Source organism: Lampris incognitus, chromosome 13 (assembly GCF_029633865.1).
Source record: "Lampris incognitus isolate fLamInc1 chromosome 13, fLamInc1.hap2, whole genome shotgun sequence".
Lineage (NCBI taxonomy): Eukaryota > Metazoa > Chordata > Actinopteri > Lampriformes > Lampridae > Lampris > Lampris incognitus.
The window spans coordinates 31,808,298-31,817,284 of NC_079223.1; positions in this window are offsets into that span (position 1 = coordinate 31,808,298).

Consider the following 8,987-nt stretch of genomic DNA (forward strand, 5'->3'; position numbering starts at 1 on the left):
AGGTCTTAAAGAGAGCAGTGCAGGCCTTGAGCGGGTTTCTATTACAAAGGGCATTGCGACTGAGTGAAAAACTGCACATCATATATTGCAGTATATGCGTTTAAATTTCAACAAGGAACCGGACATTAAATCTTGGGTGAATAATGGTGTAGTGTAGATCCTTTGGCCCTGGATAAAGACAAGCCATGGGTTTATAGTATTGATGCAAAAAATAAGGTTAGCCAAAAACAAAATCCTTTACAGTATACATTGGCAAAGAGCATGGAGGGTAGAAAGCCTGATTACCACATGTTGCATGTATAAAGGCATTATAAAACTTCCATAATAAGACAGTCTGAACCCAGTGATGGCAAGACAAGAGGAGAAAAGTTGAGACAAGTATATGAATTTAGGGTGAAAGAAAGGGTAAAAGGGAGAGGAGAAGAGGAGGTGAGCTGTTTGTGGATGCTATCCGTCTCCCATGTTATTTATCACTGAGACAGGTTCAGATATGGAGTCTTAGCTTCCCAGCCTCATTACACATTCTCTCTCTCTCTCTCTCTCTCTCTCTCTCTCTCTCTCTCTCTCTCTCTCTCTCTCTCTCTCTCTCTCTCTCTCTCTCTCTCTCTCTCTCTCTCTCTCTCTCTCTCTCTCTCTCTCTCTCTCTCTCTCTCTCTCTCTCTCACACACACACACATTCTCACAAACGTTCAATGTTCCTCCTTACTCACTTGCAGTCCTTTACTTTCACTCGCTCGCTCACACACATACACACACTATTTGTTTCTCATTCTTGCAAACTTTATGGTCCGATTCCCATTTTCAACCGTCCTCTCACTCACTCACTCCCTCTCTTTCTTTCTCTTTATGCACAAGCACACACAAACATGTGTACATGCGCACGCGCACACACACACACACAGTTACACTGAGGCACAGCATGATGAATGTGGTTGCCTTTTAATTTTAATTATAGGCAGTGTTTAGCTAGCAAGCTGTTGTGTACTCAGGCTAGATCTGGCAACCTACAACTCAATTACAATGCACAAAATGCCAGTATGGGTGTATATCACCGCAATGCAAGCGTTCCTACACACACAAACACACACACACACACACACACACACACACACACACACGAGTAAGGCAGAAAGATTAAGCCAGATACACAAATACGTAAACTTATACACAAGCGCATGCACATACACACCAAACTAGATTAGCTAATTTAGTTCTTGTCCGGACACATTTTTCACCTCCGTCTAGCTGACGGCTGTTCCAAACCTATTTAGAAGTTCCACTGGGCAATGCGGCATCTCAGCAACCACTGACTATAATGCGGAAAATAATAATTATCGGCCCAAATGGGAGTGTTGTTTACTTATTTCATAAGTAAAAGACGTCATACGTGAGGAATGAGTTGCGGGAAACATAATTATCTGTTAGCAGGCACCGCAAATGAATTTCTCATAGGCCCCACTCCAACACAAGTCGAGTACCTCTGAAACACGTCATGAAACCACCCCCTCTTCTCTTCCAGCCTTTATGTAACCATGGAAAGTTTGTGGGGCAAGGATGCCCATTTTGTGGCATGCACGGTTTTATTTGCATCCTGTTACAAATATACATGCAAACACGCACAATTACACACTTCATTTGTGTTTAGATGTGATTCCTGTAAGTGATCCCTTATGAAAAATATTATGACAGCAGCATTTTCCCCCCCCATTTTCTTTCAAAGGTTCTGCACCAGTATTATAAATCACCCAAACAGAACTGGACGGAAAGCTGTGGCACGATGAGTAAATGTTTTTGCGTCACATAAATATAACTTAGTAGACTACCTTAAATGTGAAAACGGCTGTCAAACTTTGCTGATCTCTGTGCAGAAGTTGCATAAAGGAATAAGAAAGGAGAGGAAGAAATATAATTGAAAAAAAAACGTGGAAATAATGACAGTACATCCTCGATGAGAGCAACGTCCACAGCATGAGATGTATTGGAGCCGGACGGAGCACAGATATGCGTTGAGTCTAAATTTCCGTTTCCAGAACAAATGGCTGTGATATTGGCAATTTCCCCCTCTGCTTAGATCAATCTATAGCATGGACTGTTTTCTTTCCTGTTTGTCTAGTATTTGTCAGTTTGTTCAAGAGTTGACTCATTGCAGTGGCAACACTCTTGGTTTGGTTTTATCTAAAGGGATAGCTTTTTCTGATCTGAATGTCTTGCCAAGCACATCTGCTGTGTCGGATCATTTTCTCATCAAATTTGAAGCGTTATTGGCCTGTCCAGTTAATGTCGGCACAGATGTAATTGCCACTCGCCACATTGGTCCTTCCATTTGGCCAGCAGCTGCCTGAAGTCCTGGCTCCTTTCCCTGTCAAGACTGATACTTGAAAATGTCACTAGTGACTTAAATGTGTCCCTCTCTAGTCTCCTTGATTCAGTTGCACCTCTCACTACCACAGCTAGGCGACTAAAGAGGCCTACACCCTGGTTTAACGATGAGACTTGTGCTCTTAAGCGGGCTTGCAGGAGACTGGAATGTAAAATTGGAAGTTTTTTTTACCTATCTTGGCATGAGGGTTTATTGAAATGCAAGTGTGCTTTATCTGATGCAAAAGCAGCGTATCTCTCTCTTGCTTAATAAGTATGAATAGACATAATCCCAGGTTTCTCTTGGACCCTCAAGCTAAATTTATTAAAATGCAGCTCGTCTTTTAGCTGCTCATCATTCATAGCCCATGAGTTTCTAGACTTTTTCTGCAATAAGGTTGATGAGATTAGAAACAAAATTAGTGGGCATCTGGGTAGCATAGTGATCTATTCTGTTGCCAACCAACACAGGGATCGCCTGTTTGAATCCCTGTGTTATCTTCGGCTTGGTCAGGCGTCCCTACAGACACAATCGGCTGTGTCTGCGGGTGGGAAGCAGGATGTGGGCATGTGTCCTAGTCGCTGCACTAGCGCCTCCTCTGGTCGGCCGGGATGCCTGTTCGGGGGGTGAGAGGGAACTGGGGGAATAGCGTGATCCTCCCACACGCTGCATCCCCCTGGTGAAACTCCTCACTGTCAGGTGAAAAGAAGTGGTTGGGGACTCCACATGTATCGGAGGAGGCATGTGGTAGTCTGCAGCCCTCCCCGGATCAGCAGAGGGGGTGGAGCAGCAACCAGGAAGGCTTGGAAGAGTGGGGTAATTGGCCGGATACACTTGGGGAGCAAAGTGTGTGTGTGTTTGGGGGGGCAAAATTAGTTCTTGAACTTCAGGTACTCCTGCAGATCCTGTCTTTTGTTAAAGGTTTTTTTTTCTGTTTTAGGAGGTTGTTCCTTATCCGATGCAAGGGCCTAAGGACAGGATGTTGTATATTGGTGAAATTGGGCTGCACAAATAAAACTGACTTGACTGTTAATCCAAATATGGGACACGTTTAATGTATGTTGCAATATGTATTCATTAACTCACAACCTCTTGCATCACTAAACATGGGGGAGAAGGGGGTTGTTGACACAGAGGCCGCAGGAGAGACAGGAAGTATAAGACAGAGCAGAGATGTGGATATGAGTGGTGACACAGGGTGACAAGCCATGCAAAAGAGACAGCTAAAGAGAAACAGAGACACCCAATGGTAGAAGAGAGGCTGTCCTTTTAAAATCCGTTATTTAACCAGTTCATATTGCTGCTGTGCCATATGACAAAACACTAAAGCAGTGGATTGAAAATAGGTCACAAATACACATTCACAGTGTGTGTCGTCACCTGCGGAGTCAATTGAAGAGGGCTGGAAGAACACTGGCACATACGTGCAAACACGCATGCATGCACGCACTAGCATGCGCACACACACACACTCACATGCACACACACACAGACGTCACTTCCAGAGTCAATTTGAAGAAGAATTGCCCTAACTAGACACATGCCTCAGGATGAGAGGGCTCTCAGGGCATATTCTGCTATTTCTATCTCATAGTGCCGTCTTTTTCTCCTCCCCTCCTTCTTTTCCCCTCTGTCTTTCTCACACACATGCCCACTCATGCTCTCAACCTCTCTATCGCTCCCTCTGCCACGGATACAAACAGAGGCATGATGTGTGTGCCTTCTACTCGGTTTGCCGCCTATGACATTTGACAGAGATCTGAAAATGTCACGAGGTTGGTATCATGAGGAGTTTGGTAGGAACTGCAAATGGGTTGAGAGTGAAGGGGAGAGGGAATAGGGGGAGGAGAATAAGACCTTCTGTTTTCCGTTTTCGATTTTCGGAATTGTTGTATTGTCTTCTATCTTAACAAACCTATATTCTTTAAAACATAGGGGAACAAAGGCACATGCACCTGCGTAAAGGTCTCTCATCATCAGCCGCTCTCCGGGGTTGGGTCGCGGTGGCAGCAAGCGAAGTAGGGCACTCCAGACATCCCTCTCGCCAGCAATGTCCTCCAGCTCCTCCTGGGGGGATCCCAAGGTGTTCCCAGGCCAGAATGGGCATGTCATCCCTCCAGCGAGTTCTGGGTCTACCCCGGGGTCTCCTCCCAGTTGGTCCTTCTGGACCAGTCTGCAATGCTGGAAGTCGGCACGCCTTGATTCCCGCCTTTGCCTGCCGCCCGGCCTGCATTGCACCCTACCCCAATGCTCATCCCCGTGGGTGGTGGGTCCACGGGGTGATGGCTCCATGTTGTGTTTTCAGGCTGGGCCCAACTGGGCCCCATTGGCCAAGGCCCGGCCACCAGATACTCGTCGGCGAGCTCCATTCTCAGGTCTGGCTCCGGGGGGGGGGGGGGGGGGCGGTTTCCCTTTTCTGGGCTGTATAAAGGTATCAAAGGTAAATGAACTCGCTAGTGCACACACACACACACACACACACACACACACACACACACACACAGACACACACACACACACACAAACACACACACACAAAACAATAGGGTTTGTATCTTCTGTCTGATGATACAGCAAAGGGAATTTACAGAAGTCTACATGCAAACCTGGGTGGCACCGTGGTGCAGTGGTTAGCGCAGTCGCCTCCCAGCAAAAAGGTTCTTGGGTTCAAGCCCCGGGGTAGTCCACCCTTGGAGGTCGTCCCAGGTCATCCTCTGTGCGGAGTTTGCATGTTCTCCCCGTGTCTGTATGGGTTTGCTCTGGGTGCTCCAGTTTTATCTCACAGTCCAAAGACATGTAGGTCAGGTGAATCGACCATACTAAATTGTCCCTAGGTATGAATGTGTGTGTGTGTGTGTGTGTGTGTGTGATGCACAGGGCGTGTGTGATGCGTCAGTGCAGTAATACTGGGGTAGTAGTGCTTGTAGTTAGTGCATGCTGCATGCTGCTTCTGCTTGCTACTCTCTGCTCTCAGCTACTGCCGCCGGCTAGCCCTCTTTGTGGGGGTGAAAAGAGGAGCCGAGTGCGTAAGTCTCCCCTGCCGGTACATAGCCTCTCTACCGCCAAGACTCCTGCAGTGCCTCCTCGTGGCCACACACGGTAACTGGGTACCTTGCGGTCCCTGGCTAAACTGTAGGGGATCTCGGAGCTACAGTGGTCCCCAGAGGTCTAATGCGCAGGCCCATGTGAAGTGGATACGCCCTGGCATTGACCAACCACTGTCCCACTGCCTTGTGGGTAAGTGTAGGACGACAAAGGCTAGGGGAGCACACCCTGAGAGAAAAGCAACGTGCATGGTGGCGCATGATAGGCGGTCCTCTGACAGACTGGAGCTCCGGCAGCCTCCTGCAGCTGTGGAAGAGTGCTGGTCGTCTTGGGCCCCCCTTGCCACCAGATCCCACCCTCTCACAGTGAAGAAGTGCTGCTGGGACATGCGCACCCCCAGCAGCACTGTAAATAATCTCTTTGCGCAGGTATCCACCTCTGCCTCGGTGAGACCAGCAACCGGAATATGGATCAAAGTCTGGCGGCGATGGGGTGTCTGGTGACGGGAGCAGGTATGAATGCACTGGAAGCTCCTAATCAGACCCCTGCACGCCAGCGGCACAGGGCTATTCATGGTCGCCAGCAGCTGGGCTTGAGTGGCAGCTGCTCTCGGCAGACCCCTGTGTGTCTGAGCAGCCCTATTTAGGAGCCACACTGCTCACCCCAACTGGGGAGGGGCCTAGAAAAGGTGGCCTAAACATTGCCCACTCAAAACATCCTGGATAGGCTACCGCACCTATCGGGACATTCCACTCTGCGGTTGAAATAAAAAAAAGAAAATAATTCCCTTTAAACTGGCAACATGGAACATAAGAACTCTGCTGGACGTTAATGCCGAAAGACCTCAGCGAAGGACTGCACTAATTGCAGCGGAACTCAATCGCTACAATATTGACATTGCTGCACTCAGTGAAACCAGGTTCCTGGATGAAGGCTCCCTGAAGGAGGACACCTACACCTTCTTCTGGAAGGGATACCCTGCAGGAGGACAACATCAGCATGGTGTGGGATTTGCAATAAAAAACAGCCTCCTACCAAGACTCACTGAAACACCGATTGGCATAAGTGAAAGGCTCATGTCGCTCAGGATTCCTCTGGCCAAGAAACGTTATGCCACCCTCCTAGGTGCCTATGCACCAACACTGCCATCAGAGGATGACGTAAAGGACCGCTTCTATCAGTCACTAGATGAGGCTCTCCGTCATATACCCAAGGAGGACAAGATCTTTTTGCTGGGCGATTTCAATGCCAGAGTGGGGAAAGACAACAAGGTATGGAGTGGTGTCATTGGTGAGCATGGCATTGGGAAAGTCAATGCAAATGGACTGCGCCTCCTAAGCCTCTGTGCTGAGCATGGCTTGACCATCACAAACACCCTCTTCCAATTAAAAAACAAGCACAAAACATCCTGGATGCACCCACGCTCCAAACATTGGCACCTATTGGACTACATCATTGTGAGACGTGCTGATACAAAAGACGTCTTACTCACTCATGCAATGAGAGGTGCTGAGTGCTGGACAGATCACCGGCTCATCATGACCAGGCTCCAGGTGGAGGTACGCCCTGCTGTTCGTCTCCAAAGGTCAGGAAAGAAGAGGCTTGACTGTACCCGGCTAGAAAAGGCTGAGGTCCAGAACAATCTCCGCCTCTCTCTGGCTGAAAACCTGGAAGACATTGAGCTTCTCTTGAGCACGGATGATTCCATTGACAGGAAATGGTCTTCCGTGAGCTCCAGACTCTACAAGGCAGCATCCCAATCCATCGGTTACAAGAGCAGAAAACACCAGGACTGGTTCAATGACAACACAGGCACACTAACTTCCATACTCAAAGGCATGCATAAAGCACACAGTGCTGTCCTCAACAATCCCACATCAGCTACACTCCGGCAACAATGGCAAGCATCCAGGAGAGAGGTGCAGTCAAAATTGCGTGCCCTGCAGAATGAGTGGTGGATATCGAAGGCAAATGAAATACAATCCCATGCCGATAGAAATGATATGCACAACTTTTATGATGCAGTGAAAACCATCTACGGCCCAAGAAACTGCTCTGTCTCCCCCCTGAAGTCTGATGATGGTACCACCCTCATAAAGGACCAGAAATTCATCACAAAAAGATGGGCAGAACATTTTGAGACTCTTTTGAACCAGCCCTCCCCAACAGATCCCTCGATCTTGGATGAACTACCTGTCCGCCCCACCATCCAAGACCTTGACCTTCCACCAACCTTTGAAGAGGTTCATTGTGCAGTTAGGTCGCTGAAAAATAACAAGACCCCTGGCCCTGACAGTATCCCTGCAGAGATTTTTAAACAGGGAGGCTACCTCTGCACCCGTGTGCTTTTCCTGTTCATCTCACACGTATGGAAGAACGAAACTGTCCCTCAGCAGTGGAGGGATGCTAACATCATCTCCATATATAAAGGCAAAGGAGACAAGTCCCTCTGTGGCAACAGCTGTGGCATTTCACTACTGGCTGTTGCTGGAAAAGTCCTGGCCAAACTCATGTTACACAGGCTGGTAAAACACATCTCAGAGGAGCTGTTGCCTGAGTCACAGTGTGGGTTTAGGAGGAATAGGAGTACTGTGGACATGGTGTTCACAGCACGGCAACTCCAAGAGAAGTGCAGGGAGCAACATCAGAACCTCTTCATAGCCTTCATCGACCTGTCAAAGGCTTTCGACACAGTCAACAGGGACATCCTATGGAACATCCTCCTGAAGTTTGGCTGTCCACAAAAGTTTGTCAACATCCTTCAAAGATTTCACGTGGGGATGATGGCACGTGTGACCATTGGAGGCCAGGAATCTGAGCCCTTCAGGGTGTGCACCGGGGTACGTCAGGGGTGCATCCTTGCTCCAGTTCTTTTTAACATCTTCCTCCTGTGTGTGACATTGCTGCTCCACAAGGAAATCAGGATGGACAGTGGGGTTACTGTGGACTTCAGACTAGATGGAAACCTATTTAACATCCGTAGGCTCCAAGCGGTCACAAAAATGACATCGGAGCACATCATTGAGTTACAGTACGCAGATGACTGTGCAGTTGTGGCCCACACACCCGAGGCACTACAAGCTACCCTTGCAGCTGCTGCAAGGGCGTATGGTAGGCTGGGGCTCTCTATAAATGTGACAAAGACTGAAGTAGTATGCCAGTGGGCATCTACTCCTCCATCTCATTCACCAACCTTCAACATCTCCGACAAACCACTTACAACAGTGGAATCCTTCAAATACCTAGGCAGCTTTCTCTCTGACGACTGCAGCATCGACAGGGAGATGCAAAACCGGATTAAACAAGCGTCATCCTCTTTTGGCAGACTTAGGAGAAGGGTCTTTCAAAACAAAGACCTCAACCTCCACACCAAAATATCTGTCTACTTGGCAGTTGTCATCACGACTCTCCTCTACAGCTGTGAGGCGTGGACCCTGTACAGCCACCACCTCAGGATGCTTGAGGCCTTCCACATCAGATGCCTACAATGCATCCTGAGGATAACCTGGCGTGACCGAGTGCCCCATACTGAAATACTCCGCAAGACCAACTGCATCAGCATGGAGGCTACCGTCACCCAGCA